Source organism: Schistocerca nitens, chromosome 8 (genome assembly GCF_023898315.1).
Source record: "Schistocerca nitens isolate TAMUIC-IGC-003100 chromosome 8, iqSchNite1.1, whole genome shotgun sequence".
Classification (NCBI taxonomy): Eukaryota; Metazoa; Arthropoda; class Insecta; order Orthoptera; family Acrididae; genus Schistocerca; species Schistocerca nitens.
Window position 1 is genome coordinate 163038261 of NC_064621.1, and position 27848 is coordinate 163066108.

Below are 27848 nucleotides of genomic sequence, written 5' to 3' on the forward strand. Positions count from 1 at the left end.
AGAACCTCCAAGTATGTTTGGAAAGAGCAAGTTATTAATGTCTGTTTTCTCTTGGGCAGGTGTTCAAGTGTGGCTGGTGTCGTCCACTTAGTGGTGCAGTATAACTGTGAAAAAAATATCAGGTCGTAAAGTTTGTGACGTTTTTGTGGCAATAGGTCTCAATGCACAGAGAAAACAACAAACACAATGATGTGTGTATATATTAAAGCACCGCATATAAAAATATGTGCGCTCACACTCCTTCCATCCTGTATACAGGGTGTTACAAAAAGGTACTGCCAAACTTTCAGGAAACATTCGTCACACACAAAGAAACAAAATATGTTATGTGGACATGTGTCCGGAAACGCTTACTTTCCATGTTAGAGCTCATTTTATTACTTCTCTTCACATCACATTAATCATGGAATGGAAACACACAGCAAGAGAACGTACCAGCGTGACTTCAAACGCTTTGTTACAGGAAATGTTGAAAATGTCCTCCGTTAGCGGCGATACATGCATCCACCCTCCGTCGCATGGAATCCCTGATGCGCTGAAGCATCCCTGGAGAATGGCGTATTCTATCACAGCCGTCCACAATACGAGCACGAAGAGTCTCTACATTTGGTACTGGGGTTGCGTAGACAAGAGCTTTCAAATGCCACCATAAACGAAAGTCAAGAGGGTTGAGGTCCGGAGAGCGTGGAGGCCATGGAATTGATCCGCCTCTACTAATCCATCGGTCACCGAATCTGTTGTTGAGAAGCGTACGAACACTTCGACTGAAATGTGCAGGAGCTCCATCGTGCATGAACCACATGTTGTGTCGTACTTGTAAAGGCACATGTTCTAGCAGCACAGGTAGAGTATCCCGTATGAAATCATAATAACGTGCTCCATTGAGCGTAGGTGGAATAACATGGGGCCCAATCAAAACATCACCAACAATACCTGCCCAAACGTTCACAGAAGATCTGTGTTGATGACGTGATTGCACAATTGCGTGCGGATTCTCGTCAGCCCACACATGTTGATTGTGAAAATTTACAATTTGATCACGTTGGAATGAAGCCTCATCCGTAAAGAGAACATTTGCACTGAAATGAGGTTTGACACATTGTTGGATGAACCATTCGCAGAAGTGTACCCGTGGAGGCCAATCAGTTGCTGATAGTGCCTGAAAACGCTGTACATGGTACGGAAACAACTGGTTCTCCCGTAGCACTCTCCATACAGAGACGTGGTCAACGTTACCTTGTACAGCAGCAACTTCTCTGACGCTGACATTAGGGTTATCGTCAACTACACGAAGTATTGCCTCGTCGTTCTAGGTCTTCCCCAGTCGCGAGTCATAGACTGGAATGTTCCGTGCTCCCTAAGACGCCGATCAATTGCTTCGAACGTCTTCCTGTCGGGACACCTTGTTCTGGAAATCTGTCTCGATACAAACGTACCGCGCCACGGCTATTGCCCCGTGCTAATCCATACATGAAATGGGCATCTGCCAACTCCGCATTTGTAAACATTGCACTGACTGAAAAACCACGTTCGTGATGAACACTAACCTGTTGATGCTACGTACTGATGTGCTTGATGCTAGTACTGTAGAGCAATGAGTCGCATGTCAACACAAGCACCGAAGTCAATTGGGCCAACTGACGGTGAATCGAGGAAGTACAGTACATACTGACGAAACTAAAATGAGCTCTAACATGGAAACTAATCGTTTCCGGACACATGTCCACATAATATATTTTCTTTATTTGTGTGTGAGGAATGTTTCCTGAAAGTTTGGCCGTACCTTTTTGTAACACACTGTATAACTCAGGTGCACGAGAACAAGCTCATCATACATTGCTTTAATGGTGGATCGTGTACAAAACTTTCCAAGTAACATCCCAGTGAATGTACAGAAAAAGTGGAAACAAACCACAACTGCCAAAGAGAAAAATAAGTCTTAACCCTTAACTGGTCAGATGAAAAAAAGAAATTGCATTAAAACTCAAGTGGGGTGTGAGAAACCCCAATGATTGAGAATAAGATGTTATCACAAGTAATGGCATTTACTTGTCAAATAAGATATATATTATTACATGTGAATATGTAATATATGAACTATGTGTATATACACAAATTGTGCATGTAAAATAAGCCATGTTATTTTGCACAGTCACGGCAGAAACATACACTGTGTTTCAAACAAAGCAACTTACGACACTTCACAGAAGAAAATTTTGTCTTTCTGTCTTTTTCTACAGGGCACAACCGACAACGCCCCGCCGGCCGCGATGGCCGCGCGGTTCTAGGCCCTACAGTCTGGAACTGCGCGACCGCTACTGTCGCAGGTTCGAATTCTGCAGCGGGCATGGCTGTGTGTGGTGTCCGTAGGTTAGTTAGGTTTAAGTAGTTCTAAGTTATAGGGGACTGATGACCTCAGCAGTTAAGTCCCATAATGCTCAGAGCAATTTGACAACGCCCCTTTCTGACACGTGGCTCTGGGATCCCCACTCCTTCGTCTCCACCTCCATTTTTTTGCAACAACCTGCTGCAGCTCCCTTGGAAGATATCTGGTTTCACGTCCATCCATATGCTATTTGATAAGTGCCATGCCTAATGAAGTTAAAAATTTCCTTCTTGGCATCTACTGTGCTGTTGAATTAGGTTTGCACTATGACGCAATAGCACTGTTTACACCAGCAATGTCCAACATTGCCAAGAAAATAGCCATAGGCCATCTCCTTATGCGTCTCGAAGTAGTGTATGTACCACGCAGCTGGTCAAGGGTATCCACCCCACCCTTTGTCTCATTGTAGTTGGTTATCATTTTAGGTTTTCCAGAGTCTGTTATCTTCTGGTCGTGATGCATGCTAGACAATAAAATAACTGCTTTGCTCTTCTTCGGAAATATGAACAAAGCGTGAGGTCTGCAGTATGTCCAAAGAGAGTAGATCCAATTTGTCGAAGGCCGGCTAGCTTTGAATTCTTGAGGAATTTCACGTTTGTTGGCTCTCACTGTTCCCAGGATGGTGAGCTTCTGTGTTTTCAATTTCTCAGCAAGTTCAATGGAGGTGAACCAATTGTCAACAGTGACATTTAGATTTGTCCCTTTGATGGGTTCAATTAATCGCAACACTGTTTGCCTTGGCACTGACGTGTTTCTGCGAACTTCACTTTCTGAAACAATATAAATGAAAGCATTATTCATATAGAAGTCCCTGGAATCAGCAAGGCATAGAACTTTTATTCCACATTTATTAGGTTTTTTAGGCATATACATTTAAAAGGGCATTGTCCCCAAAATGGTACCAGCATTTCGTCAGCAGTCACAAAGTTTCCAACAACAAAATACTGAGTACAATTATGGATGAATGCATCCCAAATTTCACGAACAGGAGCAGGTTTATCTGTTTCCCTTCGCTCTGCTCGTCTCTGGGCACATTCAAACCGCAAGGCTGCAAGAATGAACAAGAATCTCTTGGCACTCATAGTGGCCCGGAAGATCTCTTTACCTGTACCATCTGAAGCAAAAAGGCTAGAAACATCTTCGTTTCCTGATTTCAGTACACCTGCCAGGTATAGCAGTCCTACCACTGCTTTGATTTCAATCATATCAACATCACCCACAAATGATGGCAGAGGTTATTTGTACCTGCTTCTCATTTGAATGATTCACTATAATTTGCAGTATGGTGTCAGTGAAGTATAATTGCCAAGTACCTAAAACGTCATTGTCACGGACGTCCTTTGCAGCTCCACGAACACCTGGCATTCTGATAACAATGCGCACGTGTACGCCCAAGTGCCGGGGTATCCTTCCTCCACTTGAAACATTTATTCTTCCCATAGAAATAGTTGGAATCACAAGTGGGCACTCAATCTTCTTCCTCGCTGACATCAGCTTCATCTGAAGATGATATGTAACCAGGCTCCACTACACCATGTGAGATTTCCGAGGAAGATGACAACTCATTCTCACTCATATCACTGAGAGTTGAATCATCCGGTAGACGCTGTATTTCTTCGTCTGTCAAACGCTTCGTCCAAGCCATGGCACCGTAACTCCTGCAGACATTACAGAAGTTTAGAACAAAAAATGGGAGAAAGTTTCCTAGAAAATGTTCACCTTAATGGAGAAAACACTATCGTTAACGCTCTTGTGGGGTCTCACAAACCCCGGACTGCTCCCAACTAACAAATCGTTTGGAATGAATTGAATGTGATGGCGCGCAGAGAGTCACCTACAGACCATTAGAGAATACCAAAACCGCCAGCGCCATCTGTTGCCTAGATATAGAGGTACGTGTAGAAAACAAAGTCCTGGGGTTTGTCAGACCCCACCAGACCAGTTGCTGTTGTTGTTGTGGTCTTCAGTCCTGAGACTGGTTTGATGCAGCTCTCCATGCTACTCTATCCTGTGCAAGCTTTTTCATCTCCCAGTACCTACTGCAACCTACATCCTTCTGAATCTGCTTAGTGTATTCATCTCTTGGTCTCCCTCTACAATTTTTACCCTCCACGCTGCCCTTCAATACTAAATTGGTGATCCCTTGATGCCTCAGAACATGTCCTACCAACCGATCCCTTCTTCTGGTCAAGTTGTGCCACAAACTTCTCTTCTCCCCAATCCTATTCAATACTTCCTCATTAGTTATGTGATCTACCCATCTAATCTTCAGCATTCTTCTGTAGCACCACATTTCGAAAGCTTATATTCTCTTCTTGTCCAAACTATTTATCGTCCACGTTTCACTTCCATACATGGCTACACTCCATACAAATACTTTCAGACCAGTTAAGGGTTAAATATTATCGTAACTAAAAGTGTTTTGTTCAACTGAAACGATTTCAGTACATGACTGCACACCAAACGCCACATTTTCTTGATATAGCTATCCTTTTGTCTCTCACCATCTTTAGGATTTGGTTGTAGGAGTTGCAGTTTGCTCCAATGACAACACTTTTTCATACGTATGTTCCATGCCTGCCTATTGACTTTTTCGCAGACTTTTTTTTCTTTCTAAAGCGTCTTCTTTAAGTTGTCATCACGAATTAGGTGCCAAGTCAGAAGCCCCGTCGCACTAATTCCTTAAAGAATGACACTCCCATGTACAAAACTGCTAAACATGCACCTCAACATTTATGACATCATAACTTCTGAAACATGTGTCGCACAATGATATAATTTTGCAGGTGTATTTAGTTGTACATGTGGGTAATGCCTGAAAACTGTGTTGCCAACTGAGCTATTTAGATAGAATTAATGAACTAAAGTGTCGTACCTGCTGCTGAAGCTGACAACATGAACAGCAAAAACATGGTAAGCGATAAAGTTTTCTCCTTGCTTTAATTTTGTGGGAAATGTCGGCGAGTAAAAGTTTCGAAAAGATTTGAAAGTATGTGCAAAGTGTACTGGAAGTGGCAAAGTGCCCTCAACCTCGATCACTAGATGAATACACTGAGATGACAAAAGTCATCGAATAGCGATATGCATTTACGCAGATGGCAGCAGCATCGCGTACGCAAGGCATAAATGGGCAATACGTTGGCGGAGCTATCATTTATACTCAGGTGATTCGTGTGAAAAGGTGTTCGACGTGATTATGGTCGCACGTCGGTAATTAACAGACACTGAACGTGGAATGGTATTTGGAGCTAGACGTATGGGCATTCCATTTCGGATATCGTTAGAAAATCAATTATTCCTGAGATCCAGAGTGTCAAGAATGTGACGAGAATATCCAATTTCAGGCATCGCCTCTCACTACGGACGACGCAGTGGCCGACGGCGTTCACTTAACGACCGAAAGCAGCAACGTTTCCGAGGCGTTGTCAGTGCTAACAGATAAGCAACACTACGTGAAATAAAGCCGCACAATCAATGAGGGAGGTAAGACGAATGTATCCGTTAGGACAGCGTGGCCAAATTTGGCGTCAATGGGCTGTGGCAATAGACGACCGGCGCGAGTGCCTTGCTAAAAGCGCGACATAGCATGCAGCTGCTCTCCCATGTCCGTGACAATACCGATTTGATCCTAGACAACTGCAAAACCGTGGCTTAGCAGATGAGTCCAGATTTCAGTTAGTAAGAGATGATGGTAGTTTTCGAGTGTGGCTCAGACCTCACACTGCCCCGGGCCCAATTTGTAACAAGGCACTGTGTGAACTGGTGATGGCTCCATAACCGTACTGGCTGCAATTACACGGAATGGAATGGCTCCTCTTCTCCAATTGAATCGATCATTGACCGGAAATGACTGAGTTCGGCTACTTGCCATTGCAGCCATTTTTATGGATGACAATGCGCCATTTCTTCGGGCCACAGTTGTTTGAGAAACATTCTGGGCAATACGAGCGAATGATTTTTCCAGCCAGATCATCAGTCATGAATCCAGTTGAATATTTCTGGGACATAATCGAGAGATTAGTTCGTGCCAATAATCCTACACCAGCAGCAATTCCGCAGTTATGGACGGCTCTGTGAGCCACCATGGCTCAATACGTCTGCATCGGACTTTCAACGACTTGTTGAGACCATACCACGTCGAACTGCTGCACTACGCAGGGCAGTTAAGAAGTACTTCATGACTTTTGTCACCTCATGGTATATTCTGCGTAGCTTGTGTGCCGTGTGTAACATTGACATGTACACATAACCGTTTCGAAAGATACATAAATTTGGTTTTCAATCTTTCATAGAATTACTGACCAAATTTAAAAATTAAAGATGCCATCATAATCTATTCATTAAGATGCAGAGCCCTAGATTAAAGGGTTAATACAATAAACAAGTATTAAAATTGCAAAATATATATATTTTGTAATTGTAATACTTGCCTGTTGCTGGGTTCTTCCTCTTAATGAGTAGATAACGATGGCGTTTTAAATTTTTAAATTTGGTCAGTAACTGTGGAAAGATTGAAAACCCAATTTTTGTGTCGTCCCGAAATGGTTAGGTAGGTAAACTGCAACTGTGGCAATGGACCCTTTTAGCCGATTAGTAATATACATTAATTTTATGTCTCTTCGCTGTGCCATGTTAATCTACATCCTCTTTTAAATTTACTTTATTATATGGCGATTTCTTCTTTTTGTGCCGGTGGTGGGGCTCTCTGGTATATCCACACCTCTATCGATGCTAAGGCTTTTCTTTTCCTGTTTCCCCAGATTCTATCCCGCACAAACATATTCTGAAACGTACCTGGCGTTTGTCCTCACCATGACAACCACCAGTTGGCCTATCGACTTTACAACAACTTCAGTGGAAAGAAGCCTGCTGCCTCATCTTTGGAACAGCGTCCAGCTTCACCATAGCAACCAGTGGTACCAAATGGTTCACTAACAGGCCTTGAGAGGGCAAACCATGTACTGCCAAACCGAAGTTCATTTATCCTACATACCTAAATATTTTTAACGCTTCTTAACTGACAATAGCCGTTTAATAATCTAAGTTTTGTCTGTATTTATTTTTAATTCTTGACAATGATCTTTTAACTAAGAAATTTTACATTGTTATTCGATTTATAATTCATTGGTTAGTAATGACATCATGCCGTCAGAAGTGGGCGGAGTCTCCATTATATATAGTAAGACGTGCACTGGTTTCTCCAGTAGTGATTCTCCAACAGAACGAGGTTCGTACTCAATGGTAATTCATTGTTTATTTGCTTTATAGCTTTATGTAAGTTCTTTAATGTATGTATCCCTCTAATTATAGCTTTGTATACAACTTGTAGGTCTGAAGATGACCACAGCAGTGGTCGAAACCGGTCACCTTGAGAAATAAATCGTGATCAAGACTGTTTTTAATAGTAAATATTTGTAACACATTGATCACTGCCACTCCCATAATGTATTCAAAAGTAAATACCTGATAATGTCTCGATGAATTTCTTCGTGTTAGTATTTTTAGCCGATCGATTGTTACTAAAGCACTCCTCTCTGTAAGCTTGTTTTCTAGTTGCAACTGTTCTGTCAACACTCCTGTTGATATCTGTTATTATACTTCCCAAATGGCAAAATTTGTTTGTTTGCGTTATCATTTTATTTCCATTATTTTACTTTGGCCGTTTCTTTTCTGTTCGATTTGTGTATCACTGTTATTTTAGTCTTGTTTATTTTCCGTGTTTAATTGTCCTTGGCTGTCTAAGGAAACACCTGACAGGACATTCTACACTCCCTTGCACCCGTTTGGCACTGGAGAAATTGTACAGTCCACAAAACGTGCTGGGAAGACGACAGCAGAGGAAGTGCACTGGGATGCAGTCTGAATGGGAACTCCGCATGCTCCGGTGCGCGCACACACACACACACACGCACGCACAGGTGGCGGTGGCTGGCCTCAGAGGGTGCAGCCACGGCGGTATCGCAAGCAGTGCTCCCTCCCTCCCTCTCCCTCCCCTCTGCCTCTCATGAAAGCTGACTGGCCGTCGTAGACAGTCGGGTGCAGCTCTCAGAGGCAGCGCCTGGACTGCCGTATCTTCAAAGGGCGCGACCCCTCCCCACGAGGAGCTCTCATCAGGCTAATAGGGGGGGGGGAAGAGAGTGGGGGGGGGAGGGGGGAATACCAGTAGTAGCGCTGCAGCTTCCCCCTCCGCCCCTGTGATAACCGGCGCAGCGGAACTCCAAAGCGCAGTCGTCACCCGCCCTCGAGTCTCGGATGGAATTTAAGTGATCCCAGTGACGTCTGGGCAAGGTCACCGCACTTGAATGAACGTTGTCTCCAGCCAGTTCAGCACTGTCTTCATCTAACTCCCTAATGTACAACAGCTTAGCAGCACTTCTTCGTACAATGATGTCAGCTTTCTAGACGCTGTGGTGAAAGTGAACAAACCGAGCTTTTTCTTCAGTTCTTCGCCAAGAAGGGGACAAGGGGAGATCCCGACGGGTGGCACTGACCTTACGTAACCATCTATACGGCGATGTAGGTTAGGGTCCCAGGTATCACACGCTGCAGCTATTCACCTCGATGGGCCCTCATTCGCGAGTAATCAATAAAAAGACTTACAGAATTTCTTGTCGTCCCTTAAAAATAGCACAATGTTTCAGAACAGCTCAATATCGTAGCTGTTAAGTTCATTGGTTGACGGCTATGGGTTCCAGTCCTGTCGGGTGATATCTGTTTCTTTTACATATTAATGGCAGTAATTGTGATAATTATTTTTATTACGTTAACTGGTATAAATACACTTTTTATTCATAATCTTTCCCCTTACCACATTACTCGTCGCTTTAACTTATTTTGCTCTCATGATTAAATAATTTTTTATTTGTTTTATTCTTTCATCAAGGGATTTTAATCGGTTTTACTTATCAAAAAGTCGATCACACATCTGCGGATCTCCTCTTGTAAGTAAAAATCGAATGAATATATTCGAAATTGTTTACTCAGTGCAATTGCCGTTTCCTAAATTTTAATTTCTTGTTACCGAATATAGTCATTTTAGATAGTCTTGACTCAGCAAGATTATGGTTTGGGCGACATAACATTGAGGTTGTTCTCTTTTTCGTCATGTTATTATGGACAACATTTGAGTAATGTATCTAAACAGAAAACGGTTATAGAAATAGAGGGACACAGAAAGTGAAAGGAAAAGCAAGAACACAAGGGTGGCTGGCACAATAGATAATGAACAAGAACATACTTGGCTCATCTTAAAAGTCGAGTGTCAATTACTAACAGTAGTCACATTGCTGGATGTTTGTTGCCGGCGATTTCTGCGTAGAAACATCACCACAGTGTGTAATACTTCAAGTCAATGGCGTGAAATGGTCCCTTCATTTCTTACCTACTGATTTAACTTTGACGCTTTTTTGTGATACAGTTACTCATTATAACTCGTCGATTGAGCAAAGTAGCACGAATTATCTTGGTAGATCAGCACTTTCGAATTTGCTAAGTAATGCCAAACTTTAATAAAAAGTTGGTAGTATACCACACAAATTTACTTTCTATTTATTACCGATCATCTTGAGGAAATGAGGCCAGACGGTGCAGTTGACAGAAGTATTTAAAAGCGTGTACAGAAACTATGAATACAAAGATAAACTAGAAACATTAAAACAAACAGAAGTTAAAGGTATAAAATTAACAACTACTGTAAATGAAAGCTTAAAGAAGAGCAATACATTTAGCCATATTACAATGGTGTGCAATTTCTCGACACTACTTTTGGTTTGTGTATATTGTTTTACTGAAATAGGCACAAAAAAAAATCCAGTTCCACAGGCATTTGACGCGGTGATAAATGTGAAACTACTGTTTCAGTCACTAACGACAAGGAAATAATAGGTGATACTGGGAAATTGTCCGCAATGATCCACTAGTGATTTTCACCAAACAACTTAAGTGTTGGGGATGAGGTAGCTACGACAGGCTACCACATAGCAGGGAATGTTAAAAAAGCATTACATACTTTGAGAGATCGTAATATGGACCAAGACAATACAAGGCTATCTGTAAACATGGTCTGTAGAAAGCATACCTTGCAAGACCTACGGGCAATTGTTCACTTCCGTCACTTTGAATCACATATCTTCTACTGCAAGCGGTTTGCTTTCCATATTTCACTCAGGGACGGAGATTGGATCATGGAAAAAATGCAGAAAAGAAAAATACGAGCTAAAATACACACCTTAAAAGCTATGAGCACTTGTTCAGTAGGAGGGATGCGTTTAACGGTAGTGAAGATTAAGAAATACATTTACCTCTCCAGGGACGCATTTTGGAGCCTACATCTAGTGGGCACTCTTGTTGGTTTAGTCCATACTATCACCTCTCAAAATATGGAGAGCACAGAGCTTTCAATAGAAGAGAAATGTTTCACAGCAGCTCATAGTTCTATGACATGTATTTTAGAAGCCATGATTACAGGAACTTTCATTCTTCTTTTGGTCCATAGTTCCACCTGTCAAAGTATGAACTACTTTTTCCTAACTCTTTGTATATCAAGGACGAGTAAAAATACCATAGTTTAATTTTCACTGCGTAACAGCGGAAAACAGAGCGAATTCTCTGAATTGCACAAGTATTTTTCAAACGTTTATATCTGTCGAATTGTGACACCTATCTTGTGTCCTATAAATGAAATCCTCCAAAAATTACTTCGACGTCACAAAAATTGATCGAATAGTAACAAGATAACAATGCCACTAACCACTGCCTCGCCGTATTTTAACATCTCTTTTTAGACCTAACAGCTACTGGAGTTGATCAGACAGTTATCGTAATGTTACCCTCTGCAGTTACATGGGAAAGGCCTTGCAGTAGACAGACGGCCTTTGTATTCTCCTAATCTTGGAATCGAGACAGCGCCTGAGATGTTTCCAGTGTGCATTCAGCAGGTGTTCCTCCACCATTGCTGGAATCGCACAATCCTTACGTTAATCCATGCTCGCAGATCCAAGACGTCTTCCAGTTTTTACCGGTTCTTCGTGCCCCACTTCACTCTGTACCAAGAGAAGGTAACGAATTACCCGATCGTTTTATTTGTTACCCGGTGTTTAACAGCTATAGACAATGTTATGTTTGTAGTGAAGTAATCTTGCGAAGCTCTCTTTATAAGTGCACAACTTTTCTACTTTTCATCTCACAGCCTTTCTCCAAACTCAAGGCAGCTTCAGACGACAGTTATGAGCTGAAGGAATGGGTGTTAAAAACTAGTTTTAAGTTTCTCAATAATCTGTGTCCGTCAGGTTTTAAACGTTCTCATCGATGGTTTAATCTTACGCCATCTCAGCTGAGGGACTTCTTTTTAAAACATTCAACACATAAAAATGTTTAATCGTTTCTCGTCGCCGCCTGAGAATGACATGTCCAGAGAAGGCAACTGTTAAGAAAGCTCAAAGAGGCCCAATTTTTACTGATTCTGTTCTGCTATATCAGTATTTACGTCACGAATCCACAGCTATTATACAATACAGTATTGGTTAAAAACAGTCTTGGTTGCAATTTTATTTTTTTATTTTTCAACGACGCGTTTCGCCTTATTTAGGCATCTTCAGGTTATCTACATAGAAAGCAGAGAACAAATACATCTATTTAAGAATCGCGATCGCGTTGTGCAGACTTGGATAACATATAAGCATGTATAAATAGATCAACTATTGAACGATCAAATACCTTAAATTGGTATTTCTTAGAAGAATCCTTTAGTCAGTGTAGCCAAAGTGCATCGTCGAATATATCAGACCAACATCGCCTTCGTTAAACTCAGTAAAAACTAGAAATATAAAATAGTAAAATCATTACCTTTTCTAGATGGACGCGAGAGGCACCAAGATCTGCATAATGCGTCACCTTTCACAGGAGCGAGTAACAGTAAGATGGGGGCTCAGGTAGTAAGCATAATGCACCACAGCGTCGTGTGCGAGCACTGAAGCCCAATACAGAATCACCCCAACAGGCGGCGCTGCGACGGAACAGTGATAAGAATGAGAGATCGCAAACTCGATATACATACCAACCAAAACTTTATAAATGTAATGCACACAAAACATTGATAACATGGAATTACTAGGGGCAACACCTGCGCAATAACTCATTTTATTTTGACGGAGTAGAATATGAATGAAGGCGGTAAATTTAAAATGAGAAGACAAGGTGTATAATACAACACACAGATGCAGTACATAAACAGATTTTTCGTATCATATACCACTAGAACGAGAACATTAAAAACACAGGACCGTAATTTCAGATAAACAGGCCTCCCATATAAAACTCAATACTGCGTCATTCGGAGCTAGAACTTCTAGCAAGAAAACTTTTTCTTTTTTTTATAAAATACAAGTAAAATTATTAGGTTTAAAAAATATACGCCAACGTGGAAGACGGACGTTATGCGGGTAAACTTCCCCCCTTTTTTTATAGCTACATTGAAATATGTAAAGTGTGTCATCATTTAAAGCGACAAACTCGCAAGTATCCTATTTGAATAATAAAAAAAAAAAAACCCTAATCGCTTGGCTAAGAAAGCGACATAAGACCGGAGAGAAGTGGAAGAATTTTTATCGTACAATACGTAGCTGATTGTAGACTGGGTACCACAGTTTACTCCATTGCACGCGCGAATGCTATTCGGGAAGAAATATTGGCGACATTCACTTGCCTATCAATTAATTTCACTCATTTTAATATCATACCTATTACGCGACATGCGTGTAGGCAAGAGAGTGTCCTCTATTGTGTTCTCGGATGCAAACATAGATTAACCAGACGATGCTGCAGATCAATATTATTTGAACTGAGAGATAATGGACGTATATAGCTTGGGCAAATTTTACTAAACGAAATGCAGTTATGAAAACTGAGCCTCCAATCTTGCTAAAGCGGACATTTTACTATCGCTGTGCATTACGAATTTGAACTTACGTGAGGTGTGAATTATTATTACAAAAATCGTTGTAAAACTCAGGGTTTTTCAGTGAGAAATGGAGATACAGGAGGGAAGCCAGAGCTGTTGCTCACTAATGAGAGTAGAGTTGAATATTGATGTAATTATGTAATTAGTTCATAGAATAGTGTAGAATGATGTTGATGTAACAAATACCAAGTTGGAGAGAAACCCAATGAGTATTTTCCACAAAAACCACAATTTTCGTAAATTGATATCCTGCAGGGTGAAGAGATGCAAAGCTGATATATTCAGAAAATATACATTTTTGTGTTTCCGTAGAAGACTTGGCAAAGGTACACTTAATAATTTCCGAGATTGTTAAAGAAATGTACATTTTGAACTAACAGGCAGAAAAACTTCGTAGACTATCCTATAATTAGATATAAGCCAGAGTGTAGAAAATAAAGCACTAAATTTTGTGTAGGAAATAATAACGATGTGAGAAAATGTGGATTATGTAAGGATACAGCGATAACAGAATGGAACATTCAGAGTGTACGGCCCACTACAAGTTCCACTGAAAAAATCGCTACATTTATAACTAGTGTGATTTCATACCAAAATTTAACTGAAACATTCTTTTAGTTCAGATTTACAGCAGGAACAGTAATTTAGTAAGCAGTGAAGGAACTTTATGATGTTTTAATAGCGATCGTTCAGCATCGCAGTCCGCTACGGACGGAACAGTGGCTGTATGAAAAATCCCGGCACTGCCTTGGAGGTCATTTGCTCAAAGTCCTTCACCAGCAGTGTGAGTCGCCAGTGGAGTGGGTTGTGATGTTATCCACAAACCAAGACTCGGGAATTTTTCGATTATATCGAGAAACTTTAAGACTGCGCGTTTGCAGAACTGTTTCACGTGACTGCATATATTTGAGACGCTTCTTTCGTTTTGTTTTAACGTAGTTTTTGCGCTGCCCATCGTACTCTTAATCCACCTGCTAAGCAGAGTATTAAAGTTTACGACTTTTAGGCAAGCAAAGAAATATACTTTGAATTATTGGAACAGTTAGTAGCCGTAATGTAATTATCACAAAATTGAATTTTCGGGAGTCTTAGACTCTTGACTGTGCCATGTGCTGCTCTGAACAGTTAAAATTGATGTGCTATTTGAAAGAATTTGTTCAGGTGAAATGATAGAATTTTGGAATATACGTGAGTATGAAAATTGGAAACCGTCGTTGATTCCTTACCCCTTCCAAAGTGTGAGTATTACTTTTTTTACAGTTAAGGTGAGCTGAAATATGGAGGCGTGGAAAGCAGATTACGAACAGGGCCAGTTCCAGAATACTTTTCCCCACAAGCTACTTATCATTTCGTGCCATCCCCCTCTCTCCTTTCGGCTTGTACACTTCCTACCGCGTCAGTTTTCGCTACTATTTGTGATCCGCACTGTGTGCTTTGGCTCCTAAGGCGGCCCTACCAGTTTAGAGCTCCACGTCACCGCTACTAATTGTGATACGTCCTGTGTGGAAATCTTACTGTCATGGCGCCCAAGTGGTGGCTTGTGTCACTTGTGCCCTAACCGCGTCCTGAATGCGAGCATCAAGCTCTAGTCTATTTTCTGGGTGCTCAACAAACTAATTAACAGTCCCCTGTGATGTGCTTTTAGCAATCAGTTTAACAAAACCTTCGCGCTAATAAAATTTTTTTAAACCCATCGCCCCACAAGACTCACGTCTTGAATTACTAGCAGAAAAAGACTGAGATCAGGGAAAAAACCTCGAATGAGAGAGATGTAATTGTGGATCTAATAAGAATCAAAGACAGACAGACAGGACATACAGGAAGACGAATTGACGGTTGATGGATCGAAGAAATTCTTTGAGGGATTCCCATAGACGTGAAAAGTATGAGTCAGTCTAGTAGTAGTAGTAGTAGTAGTAGTAGTAGTAGTAGCTTTATTCATCCGTAGATCTCTTTTTACAAGGATATAGGACATGTCAAAGTATTTACAAGGTTAGATCAATTTGAAGTAAGCTAATTCGTATACACATATATTGCAAGTAGGCTGTTTAGGTTTTTTTGTTGGTAACGCCATGTAGTGCTCTGTATGAAAATCACTGACTGTGCTGTGTGCAGTCTGTGGCTGGTTAGCATTGTTGGAATATTCGCTATTGTAGTGTTGGGCAGTTGGATGTGAACAGCGCGCAGCGTTGCGCAGTTGGAGGTGAGCCGCCAGCAGTGGTGGATGTGGGGAGAGAGATGGCAGAATTTTGAGAGCGGACGATCGGGACGTGTGTCCATCAGAAAGAGTAAATTTGTAAGACTGGATGTCATGAACTGATATATAAATATTATGAATTTTGAATATTATTAAGGTAAATACATTGTTTGTTCTCTATCAAAATCTTTCATCTGCTAACTATGCCTATCAGTAGTTAGCGCCTCTAGTAGTTGAATCTTTTATTTAGTTGACAGTATTGGCGCTCGCTGTATTGCAGTAGTTTGAGTAATGAAGATTTTTGTGAGGTAAGTGATTCATGAAAGGTATAGGTTATTGTTAGTCAGGGCCATTCTTTTGTAGGGATTTTCGAAAGTCAGATTGCGTTGCGCTAAAAATGTTGTGTGTCAGTTTAGTGTTGATCACAATAAGTTAAGAGAGTAATGTCTGAGTACGTTCAGTTTTGCTCAGCTGTTTGAAATCAAATAACGTAAGGGGTTTACCAGCACAGTAATTCATGAATTTTTCCAAGGCGATGTTTATTTATTTACCGAATTCTAGCTAGGGACAATCATTAGATTTACTCCTGGTATACAATCCTTGTCTCACAAATAACTTATTAAATAATGCAATGCCACACTGTTCACTCATATCTCACTATCAGTTACTGCACAACCTATACACACATTGTTCCGTAACACTTCACTCACTACACACACACACACACACACATACACACTGGTTATCTCTGGGCCATTTTCTGTACCACAAGTTTCCATTTTCTATCCTGAAAAACTGAGTGTGCTTCCCTCCATAATGAGTGAAATTTTGAGCTCAGAATGAGGAAGAGGTGTTAGTATTGTGCTATGCGTAGCTTTGGGATAAGTATTTCTAGAAAGAAAAGGTGGAGGAAAGAAAACATAAAGTGAGGATGTTATGTGGAATGTTGGATGTTTTATAATCATTATTATTATTATTTATTCGTATAACATTTTTTTATCAAACCCCTACTCTGTTTTATCTAAGTAATTCTTCAATGGATAAAATGTATTGCATAACAGGTACTCTTTAGCTGCCTTTTTAAATAAGTGTATTTTTGCAATTTCTTTAATCTGTTTTGGTAATTTATTCTACAGTTTTATTCCTTGGTAGGAAATGCTGTTTTGAGTTTTATCTTTATTTTTTCTTGGTAAATGTGAGTCTATCTCATGTTGCACAGTCATGGACAGAGCTGTTTGTGCAGTAATTACCAATGTTATTTCTGATGGATACAACTGACTGGTAAATGTATTCACATGGAGCAGTAGAAATCCCAAGTGTTTTGAACAGATCTTTACAATGAGCTCAACTATTATTTTTGGTTATTATCCTTATGGCTCTTTTCTGGAGTTTGAAAATTGTGTTCATATTTTGTGCGTTTATTCCCCAAAAAAGAATGCCATAGCTAAGAATTGAGTGTACATATGAATAATATGTAACTATAACACACTGCATCATACACTCTGATGATAGAATTCTAAGGGCATAACATGCTGATGACATTCTGTTTGCAAGTACGTTTGTGTTGTTCACACCACTTCAACTGAGAATCAATATTCATTCCTAGAAATTTTGCATTTGTTACATAGTCTTAGAGGTGCCATCTACATTTAATTTAACATGGTCATTTTTCTCTTCTAACTGACATTCATGGCATTAGTTTTCTTTTTGTTCAGTGTCACTTTATTGCTTATTGACCAATCAAAAACTGCCTTGAGAGTTTCATTTGCTTTCTCGGAAAGGAGTTAGCCGGCCGCTGGTGGCCGAGCGGTTCTAGGCGCTTCAGTCTGGAACCGCGCCACCGCTACGGTCGCAGATTCGAATCCTGCCTCAGGCATGGATGTGTGTGATGTCCTTAGGTTAGTTAGGTTTTAGTAGTTCTAAGTTCTAGGGGACTGATGAACTCTGATGTTAAGTCCCATAGTGCTCAGAGCCATTTTTTTTTTCTGAGAGGAGTTATCTTGTTTCCTCAGTGACTATAATATTGCTGTCATCAGCGAAGAGAATTTCGTCACCATGAGTAACACTACTGGGAAAGTCATTGATGTATATCAGGAACAGTATTGGTCCTAATATGCTACCTTGCGGAACCCCTATATTAATGTATTTTGATTCTGATAAGTTCTTCACTAAATGTTTAGATCTATTTGAAGTACGTGTTATCTCTACTTTTTGTGCCCTATCTGTTAGGTGTGATCGAAACTAGTCGTTAGCTACCCCTCTTGATCCTAATGTATCTAATTTATTTAATAGAATCTTGTTGTCAGCAGTATCAAACGTCTTAGAAAGATCCAAAAATATGCCTGTGACACACTCACCTTTAAAACGAGCATTAAGTAGAACTTTTGTGAATTCTACTATGCCTGCAAACCAAACTGTGATTCGCTTAAAAGATTATATTTGTTCAGGTAATTCATTAATCTGTCTTTCATAACTGCTTCTATTATTCTTGAGAATGCTGACAGCAGAGAAATGGGCTGGTAATTTTCTATGTATTCTGCATTACCTTCCTTAAGCAAAGGTACAACTCTTGCTTGTTTTAAGTGCTCTGGAAATGTCCCAGATGTGAAGGATTCATTTATTATATTTGTTAAAGGGCCTTGTATAATTCCTATGCATTGTTTCAGTACACACATTGGTACTTCATCTAAGCCTACTGACTTTTTGTTTCAGTTTTTGAGCAGTTTTATTGACTTCATTCTCTGTGTTTGGAAGTAACATCATTGTATTTAGCGCAATATTATTTAGAGGTGTCATATTTGTTTTGGGGTATTTTTGCTGTAACACCTCTGCAGTACTCGAAAAATGCTCGTCTACATTGTTTGCTAAGTTTTGTGGATCATTTACTACCTTATCCCCCTCTTTTAGCTGTATGTTATTCTGTATTTCTTTGCCTCTCCCCATTTCAGACTCCTTTGCTTTTATTCTCTGCAGTATGTATTGCTTTGTCATTAAATAACTTTTTTGCAGCAGTCAGCACCTTCTTATAGATATTTTTGTGTCTATGATAGAGATTTAATAATTCTGGATCATTGCGAATCTTTTTCATGGAACTGAGGTGTTTAAGTGTTTGGGAGGACTTCTTAATACATGCTGTTATCCATCTGTTTTTGTGAGATGTTGATACAGACATGCATACTTTTGGAAATGCATTTTGAAAGTTCAATTTAATCAATCTGGAGAATTTGGAGAATTTCATATTCACATTGGTTTCCTTATACGCTTCATCCCAGCTTTGTTTTTCTAGCTCATTTTAAAAATCTTTTATTCTGATTTCTGATAGATGTCGTTTGTAGGCTCATAGTTTAGGGAATGATTCGATGCCTGATTTTACTGCTGTTATTTGACAGAGATGGTCTGATAGTCCGAGATCTTTTACAGCTACATCACATTTTCCCCTGTCCATATATGTGGGCACATGGTCAATAACTGATACTGTCGTTGCAGTAACCCATGTTGGACTATTGACCAATAGGATATTTATGAAGGTGCTGCTCCATTGATTTATGCTATTAGTGTTGATGTTAATGTCCCCACACAGAATTATGTTGACCTTTGTACTTGAGACTTTATCTAGAACTTCGGCCGGCCGGTGTGGCCGAGCGGTTCTGGGCGCTTCAGTCTGGAACCGCGCGAGCGCTACGGTCGCAGGTTCGAATCCTGCCATGGGCATGGATGTGTGTGATGTCCTTAGGTTAGTTAGGTTTCAGTAGTTCTAAGTTCTAGTGGACTGATGACCCCAGCAGTTAAGTCCTATAGTGCTCAGAGCCATTTTTTATCTAGAATTTCTGTTAATTTATTGAAAAAAGTGTCCACACTACCACTGGGAGATCTATACACACGCAACATGATAAATTTCTTGGTGATATCAAGCTCTGTTAATTCAATAGCTGATATTTGAAAGTGTTTGTCTTCACTTTCTGTACTGAGGTCATGTCTTGATTTGAAATATGTTCTTTTTCTGATATAAATGCATGATCCTCCACCCCTTGAAGTAGTTCTGCAGTAAGAGTTTGCCTTTTCATACAATGATAATACTGCATGTTGGATTTCTGTGTCTCTACACCAGTGCTCAGTAATACAAAGTACTGTGCAGTTCAAACATTGGAGCTCAATTTCTGATAGTTGTCTTTTACTTTTTATTTATTTCATGTTTTGATGGAGGATTGTTAAGTCTGTGAAATGCCCCATGTTACTCTTTCCAGTTGTTCGTTTTTCTTTGTGACATCTGGTATAAGTGATATTCGAAGTATTAAAATCTGTCTTGTGAGTGGTTGTTTGAGTATTTTTTAAACTGCTGGAGATACTCTTTAGGCAGGGGAACCTGTTGTCTGGATTTATTCTAAAAAAGAACTACTTTTCCTGCCTATGACAACAGGTATTTGACCATGTGTGGCCCAAAATCCACCCCGTATACTTTCATAAATCAGTTGTACCAATCTTCCCTTCCCAGTCCTGTTTAGGTGTCGGCCATGCCTAGTGAAACCCCATCTGTTGGTAGACCCGACAGGCACCAGAGAAACGTGAGCAAAGTTGGCTGTCCTCAGAGCCATCCCTAACCCCACACTGATTCGCCTCACAGCTCCATCAAGGTGAGGTCGATAGTGACGCTGGAACAGCTCAACAAAGTGTACGCTTGTGCCATGAGTCAGGGAAGCTATCTTGTCCAGGTCACCACGTATGTCGTATGCCCCATCCCTGTCCAAACAGTTTCCCACCCCACGCACTATCACTACATGGTCCTCTTTTGTAAAGTCTCCTCTTTTGTAAAGTCCTTACCTAAAGAGCCAAGGTCCTCTATCGCATGACTTAACCTGCATTTGGCTTGAAGATACTGGTGGCCTGGTATGCTGCCCCTAAACTTTCCTGTAACTTAGGTCCTACACATGGCTACTACCTAGCAGCAGCACTTTCTTCTTCTTGAGACATTCCTAGGCTTCTTGGCCTGGGTTGAAGTGTGCTGCACATTTCCTGCTCCTCGTTCTACCTGAGGCTCTTCTCCACTCTGGCAATGGTAGATATGTGTTTTTGGTGTTGATGATAAAACTGTCAGGTCGCTATCTCTTTCTTCCTACCCTCCTACCAGCTGCCAGTTCCCAACCACCCTCCTCCCCCGTATCTCCCTTGTTCCTTATGAGTTCCTTCCTTGCTTCCACCAACTGTGCCTGAAGAGCACAGATTTTCCTTTCCTGTTCCCCAATCAAAATGTTCCTGCTGCATACTCTGCAGTTCCAGGAGAAAGCCTCTTCTGATCTCCCAACATTCTCCCCACTGCATCTCCCCCCCCCCCTCCCAGTGAAAACAGCTCCTGCATTTCTCACTCATCGAAAGAATAATTACTCATTTCGAAAGAAATATTAAGTTTAAAGAATGTTTTAAATTTGTCAAGGACTCGAGATTGGCAGTGTGTAAACAAAAAATCACACGAAGGTCTTTTGTGCGGTGGTTGTTGTTTTTGTACTGAATTACAGATAGAATGAAAGAAGAATGAATTTGTAATTACTTTGCTTTCAGAGAATTTACGTTATCAGTCGCCTTTGGTCAGGACTATAAACTTTATAACTCGGAAAACTTAGGCCCAGATCGCGTCTATCTAACTAGTAAACAATACGAAATGTGTTAGTTAAACACGTTTTAAAAAGTTTAATTACACTTTTATTGCGACAATAGACAGTGATGAAACTAATGACTGTAATTTTTAAACGAATTTTGCACTATCAAGAAGACTTGAATAGAATTTTTTGTGTTTATGTTACGCAAAATTTCTGGTTATGTCGCGATTATCGGGACTTCAGCTAAAGAAGACGTTTTTTAGAGAAAAAGCTCTGCTGGGACGCTAATATTCAGTTGTGTGACAAGAACGGACACTACAGCAAGTATACCAAACAAAGACAACTTAAATTTGACTCTATTTCCTCTTAAATAAGTTCTTTTAGTTGACGATGAAAATACCGGTGATCTCACTCGGCGGCCATCTCGGCATGACTCAATGGAAAGTAGGTAGATGGTATTACAATTAACACAGGAGCAATCCAAGTAGCAGGTTGCCTATGTGACGGCTTGGGGAGGAAACATATGTTTATTTTTCATAATTTCGTTTAACTGGTGACCGAAATTGAAAATTTAGAATGCTTTCATAATCTGTCCATGAAAAGCTTTAAAATGAAGTAAAAGTTTAACACAATTAGTAGACTACAAAATTTAGAAACTGTGTATACGTCTTGAGGCAGGGTAAATCAAGGCATGCAAATGACACATAGTGTATTCACCAAGTAGTTGATAATAAGAACAGTTAGTGACTTCCAACAAACTTTATAAATTATTTCAAACCACCCCGAAATTTTTTCTCGCTAACACTCTCCACAAAATAGTGAAAGGAAGTGGATTATCACATGCTGCTTCAACAGTGAAACTTCAGCTTCATACATGACGTTTTAATTTATTTCTACTTTACTGCAAGCTGTTTCGCAACATATTTTGTAGACAGTATGCATGTATACCACTGAATGTACCTGAAAAATTATATCATCTCACGAATCATAGTTCAGGAGATATGGCGCTGTAAACCCTGAAATGCGTGGAAAACTACCTCACCTGAAAATGGAGCGCAAATAACAGAGACTATAGTCAACCAGTGTTTGATAACGAGAGATTTATCGACTTCTAACATAATTTCAAACGTTTTCTAACGTTTGGTTTGGACTCTTTCGTTAGCTGTTGTGGGTTAATAATATGTAACATGCTTAACGTCATATGTATAAACCATTATCTCGTTTGTAAAAAACTCAGACATTTGAACCTGTTTTATACATAGGGGTTCGATTACTGCTTTGTAACTAACGCAGAAATGGTCCGCAACAGTACTTCGTAATAGTGATACACGAGTCATAAATCTGTAGCCATCAACCCTGAGAATCGGGGAGAAGTAATCTTCCTACACGAAGTCGAATGGGTAAATACAGTAATAAGTAAACAATGCGAAATGTTTGTACATGCACACTAATTTATCTTTCGCGATTCACTACCGGTCACAAGTATTCGATCACCTATCACAACTACGGATTTGTGGTTAAAACTGGGATTTTGTTTCGAATATTATATCATATCCCTCATTCTCACAATAGAAGAAGTATAAACACTTAATGATTAAGCGCCCCTGTTGTGGATTTGACTGATTGTTCCGACAGAGAGACGCTGATAATTATCCACAACAACATTGACGTCGCTTTGCCTTATGTGGTTCCATTAGATTAGACATAAGTCTTTCAGTTGGCTAAGCAACAATCAGTTTCCATTGGTTTACTGTACATTACGTTCAGCTAACACTGAGTTTTTATATCTGATCAAGTTCATACCATATTAACTGCTAATGGAATGGAAGCAGCAGGTCGGAATTGAAAACCGTACTGTAATTGTAGCTCTGCATGAGGATGGCTATTGTAGTAGGACAATACCAACAAAAGTAGACGTAGAAAATCTGCAGTGGTGTGTTATTGCAGTGGTTCAAGCGAGCCAGGGCCAATGCAAGTGTAACGCGATCAGGAGACCACAAGTAACATCATACAGGGAAGATCATATGTGCACAGAGAAAACGTCAGAGTAAATGTATTGCACCCGACATTCGAAGGAAATAAGTAGACTGAAAGCAGCTACAATTTCTGCCTCAACAACGAAACGCTGTCTTTTGTGAACCAGGTTCAAAGGACTGAACCGCGTCCAGAAAACCTTTATTACGTAAACTAAAGAACGCTAAAGGGTTGCAATATATAAAGCTGGAGCGTAAACTAGGAGTACAGAAACTGGAGCTTGTAGCAATGGTCCAAGGTGTTGTACACGGACCAATCTAAGTTTGAAATATTTTGCAGCCATAGTCGAATGTTTGTTCGTCGACTTCGTGGAGAACATATGAAGAGTCAGTGTGTGACCCCGACGTTGAAGCGTGGCGGAGAGTCGGTGATGCTGTTGGGATGTTTTTGCAGGCGATGAAGTAGGTGATCCAGCGAGAATTAATGGAACATTAAAAAAGGGACGATATCCCATTATATTGATCAACAAAGCAACCCATATAGCAAATAACTTATACGTCATGGGCTTGTTCTGCAGCAGGACAATGATAGGAAACATGCTTTTAAATTGTGCTTAGGGTTGTTGTTGTTGTGGTCTTCAGTCCAGAGACTAGTTTGATATAGCTCTCCATGCTACTCTATTCTGTGCAAGCTTCTTCATCTCCCAGTAGCTACTGCAACCTACATCCTTCTGATTCTGTTTAGTGTATTCATCTCTTCGTCTTCCTTTACGATTTTTACCCTCCACGGTGTCCCCCAATACTTAATTTGTAAGGCCTGGATGCCTCAGAATATGCCCTAGCAACCGATCCCTTCCTCTAATCAAGTTGTGCCACAAATTTCTCTTCTCTCCAATTTTATTCAATACCTGCTCATTAGTTATGTGATCTAGCCATCTAATCTTCAGCATTCTTCTGTAGCACATTTCGAAAGCTTCTATTCTCTTCTTGTCTAAACTATTTATCGCCCGTGTTTCACTTCCATACATGGCTAGACTCCATACAAATACTTTCAGATACGAATTCCTGACACTTAAATCTCTACTCGATGTTAACAAATTTCTCTTCTTCGGAGACGCATTCCTTCCCATTGCCAGTCTAGATTTTATATCCTCTCTACTTCGACCATCATCAGTTATTTTGATCCTCAAATAGCAATACTCATTTACTACTTTAAGCGTCTCATTTCCTAATCTAATTCCCTCAGTATCTCCCGATTTAATTCGACTACATTTCATTATCCTCGTTTTGCTTTTGTTGATGTTCATCTTATATTCTCCTTTCAGGACACTGTCCATTCCGTTCAGCTGCTCTTCCAGGTCCTTTGGTGTCTGACAGAATTACAATGTCATCGGCGAACCTCAAAGTTTTTATTTGTTAGGGTTTTGTAATGGTACTTGAATTACGTAACCATTGCGGCACCTTACCTCAACCTATCGATACCAGCAATATTCTACTGTGTTTCTGTAGAATAGTTAACATATTTCATTACTGTAGAGGTACTTTGATACATCGATATGTTTATATTGCAATGATATTATTCTTATGTGTATTCTTTCTTTTGTCACTATGATCTTTGACGTACTTGTAACTCTGATTTTTGGGCGCGTAAGCGGTTATTAGAGAGTCAAGTCTTAATCGTCATGTTGAAAAGACGCAAACTGTAGTCAGTTTATAAAATGTGAAATTTAACAGTGAGGAAGATATTTTCAAGTATGTTTTATATTGTGATGTTTTGTGAGTTACGTGATACTGCAACGAAAGTAATAAAAAAGAAGTGTAACTTAAATTCGGAGTGCTGATTACTTTTTTATGTCACCATTGTGCTAACTTGCAAAAGTTTAATTTTCAAGAATGGTTTATGAAACACATCTATAAAACTTTTGAATATCGCAGAATAACACCTAGGCCTCTTTACATCCGAGCTTGGAATCATCACCACCTAGATTTTCGACGATTGAGCCATGAGACCAGCGTGGGAAACACGAAAAGCTGAGTGCCTAGTCTATCCATTATTTCATGTAACGACTTTATTAACTGTGCTCTAATGACACCTACCACATAATAAAATGTTGTTGTTCCCCGTAAATGCAGTATTTAGCAGCGTGAGCAACACCACAATCATAATTAATTTTTGACCTTTGTTGTGGTAAGGTTGTTAGAGGTATGTCAGTAGAAAAGAGAAATGTGGAGAACTGAAGAATAAGATTCAGCCCGATCAGTCACGTGACATGTGACTTAAATTCCATTAAACTTTTATAAATGAACGTGACATCAGGGAGGCCAGAAAACTGAAGTAATCTGATGTTGAAGATCTAAGAGATAATCTACAGGCGTTCTGGAGTGCAAGATCGGCAAAAAATATTATAAAATCTTATCTCCAGAACGCGAATAGTTTGTGCAGTTCTTCTAAGGGAAAACGGTAGATACTTTGACGAGGCTGTAAAAGTTGTATCATAGGGTTGTATTGCAGTTGACGATACGGAGAGAAAATGCTAATTTTGTTGTTTCATTAGCTGTGTACGTTGTGTTTGTTCATTAAAACAAGGTATATAATTTTACTCATGAGTGATCGAAAACTTTTCATTGGTAGTTTGCTTTTGTTCAGGTTTGACTTCGCATGGGTAGCGAGGTAGTTACATTCGACTGGGTTCAGCATTGGGTCAACAGAAGCGCCTTATACCCGCTGTGGCGCAGGAGTACAGAATTCGCCAATTCTCTCTCGAGTAAGGAGTTTCTATTGTCCCGCCTAACAGTCAGAGCGGTTCTCCTGTACGAACAGCGGGAACAAGTAGTGCGCTGTCTCGCTTAAAGGCCACGCGAAAAGGAAAAGCAGAAGAGATGGCCGCTGTTTCCGAATCGCACGTGACCAGTAAACAACTGCTTAAACAGGAATCCCGGCTAAAATTAAAAGCAGGAAGTTTCGAGTGGCAAGCAACAGGGAACAGAGTTCCGCCATCGAAAGGGGAAATCGGGGAAATTCTAGGCTGAAAATAAAAAGAGGAATGGGGCGGGGTGGAGGCGGTGGGAAGGAGCGAGCGCTCACCGCAGAGAAATCTGGAGCGGCTGGCGGCTGTGTTTTCCAGCCGGCGCATTGTTCTGCCACGACAAGCTGTGCTTCAATTTGGCGGCTCGGCTCGGGCCGTGAGGCCCCTCCTGGCCGCTCCTGGCGGAAACTTGGCGGCGCTATTTGCATGCGCGCCTGCCAGGGGGCGGCTTTTCCATTAAAATCGCCGGTGGAACGTTTCGGCTGTTTTACTGCCGCCGCTGCGAAAGCAATTACGACGGGGCCGGCAACCGGCAACCGGCAACCGACGGCCGGCCGGCGACTTGGCGTCGCTCCTGCGAGCTCGCCGAGCCGAAACGGAACGCATCGAGGGGCGCGCCGGCAATTTGAGGAGTAGCGCCGCCTCCGCCGCTGCCGCCTTCTCCTCACATATTCATGCCGAGCTGACGCCGCCCGGGATGGAACTGCCAGCTTCCGCGCCCGCGTAACTCGTGTGTCCGTGCAGGTAGAATGCTTCGAATGCGTACGCTGGAGTGACCGTTTCCATTGTCGCGAGTTTTGTAGAGCCGACGAGGTGAAGTATGCAGCAGACTTCAATAACTGGAGCTACTGTAATTCCTCTCAAGGCCTAATGTATGAAGGGTGTTCCGAAATTTCATCTAACAAGGGGAGGCCACGGCGTTTGGAACGCGGATTTACTGTAAACTTCGTACACTCGTAGTACTCCATGAGGACAACAAAACGTGTAAGCAGTAGCACGTGCTTCTCAAGCGTTATTGAGAAATTCGCAAGATAACTTCGATCGTCAAATGTATGTGGCTGTGCGTGGCCGTTTTTACCATGAAGCGGCGGCAGCCGAGTGGCCAGTTAGGTCGTCCGCCTAAACCGATTGAACAAAGTTCCCCCAGGTTGACTGGCGTAATGTATGGGCGCGGTGTTCGCATGTTACCTTGACACGAATGTTCAATGTGTCTGGTGCCTAGCTGTCAATGGTAAGCAAATCAACCAATCTCGTCTTCATCGAATCCACCTCACCCAATCACCTCTGCCGGCCGGAGTGGCCGAGCGGTTCTGGGCGCTTCAGTCCAGAACCGTGCGCCCGCTACGGTCGCAGGTTCGAATCCTGCCTCGGGCATGGATGTGTGTGATGTCCTTAGGTTAGTTAGGTTTAAGTAGTTCTAAGTTCTAGGGGACTGATGACCTCAGCTGTTAAGTACCATAGTGGTCAGAGCCATTTGAACTATTTGAACCAATCACCTCTATGTTCCACGTGGAGTGCCAGACAATGACGAACATCAGTTTGTTTGCGAAACGGCGGTGGAGGTTTGGCAATAGATTCGTCGTAATGTGGCTTTTCTAACGCGGGGCATTCCGGATTGGATTACTCCCCTATCATTATTATTTCCGGAACGTGACTATTTTCCTCTGACAAAGACCAATGCTGTGAATTGGATTCGCGGACATGCCATTCACTACCTATTTGCACAAACTGCAGACTCTGTCCTCGATTTTTCGACATACCTCAATGACCGTCATTATGTCGTTGTCCGTCACCCAAAATGCAGACAATTTTTCTCGAACTTCCTTGGGAGTGCTATCCACGACCCGCCTCTCAGCTGGAATGTGTTAAGCCAAGAGAGAAAAAGGTCTCCTGTTTGAACCAATGAAAATTTCTGAACAATTGAACGGAACACAATT